This window comes from Geospiza fortis, unplaced genomic scaffold, assembly GCF_000277835.1.
Source record: "Geospiza fortis unplaced genomic scaffold, GeoFor_1.0 scaffold422, whole genome shotgun sequence".
Classification (NCBI taxonomy): domain Eukaryota; kingdom Metazoa; phylum Chordata; class Aves; order Passeriformes; family Thraupidae; genus Geospiza; species Geospiza fortis.
The window spans coordinates 29,378-30,553 of record NW_005054545.1 but is presented as its reverse complement, the minus strand read 5'-3'; positions in this window follow the sequence as shown (position 1 = coordinate 30,553).

Sequence of the window (1,176 nt, the reverse complement as noted above, 5' to 3'; positions counted from 1 at the left end):
CAGGCACTATCAAACCATGCCAGGGCTGTGCTGGGCCAAGTTCTCATATGTAGCATGTTTGTTTGTTGTTTTGTAGGTTTTTGGTTTTGTTTTTTTTTTTTCTTTTCTTCTGTTTCACTCACTGATCTAAAACTCTGGGAATGAAAACTCAAAACTCCCCCACCATAAAACACAGGCGTGCCCACTCCCAGCCCTGCTGGGGGATGAAGCTCTCTGTTAACTGGACAGGTTTGTGCCTCCATCCCTCCCTGCTGCCTGCACCGAGCCCAGGGCTCACACTGCACCCCACGCACACAGACTGGTGCCCCCAGCAGCCCTGGCTGGGGTTTAGTCATGATCCCAGAGACACTTTCTCAACTCCCCCAGCCCCTCCGTTCGCCTCCAGTGTATTTATGAATTTCACATGAAGTACTGTTTTATTTTTTTTAAAGACTTTGTAAAGCTTACCAGGGTTACAATCACCATTTTTAGAGCTGCGTCAGTCCACAATGTTAAAAAATCCATTTTTTTATGTATTATATTTTTTGTGTATTTTTTTTTAATCCAGCTGTGATGGGTTGTATCATATATTTGTTGTGTTTACTGTATCTGTCCAACTTCAAAGAGAGGAGACTGTGGAGCTCCGAGAAAACTACAGTCTGCTGAAAAAAAACCATTAAAATTATTTGTTCATGGGTTGGCTCAAGAAGTTCTGAAGTTCATCTTTTATTTCTTGGTATTTTCTTCGACAGCCAGGACTATGAGATCTGCCATGTCCCATGTTGGGTAATGCTGGGTACCCCAGTTCTGGGTACCAGGATGCCGCATCCCGCTGTGTTTTGCTCTAGTTTGCATCACTGCTGCAGGGTTTGCTTAGGAAAAGTTGCGTTGGCCATGGCAGACGCTTCCCTGGGTTCAGGAACACCTTTTGGGGGGTCGCACCTTCAACCACAGGGTGGCAGAGGGGTTGGGGTGTGTCACACTCTGTTGGTGTGTGTTGCTCGCGGTGTCCCGGCTGTCGGTACTGACACCCCATCCTACTCTCAAGGACACACACGCGTTCCACCACCGCCCGCTTTCCCCGCTGTCCCTCCCGCACCTCGCTATCCCTCCTGCACCTCGCTGTCCCTCCCGCACCCCGGTGTCCCTCCCGCACTCCCGGCCCGCCCCGTTACACCCATCACACCCGCCCGGGCT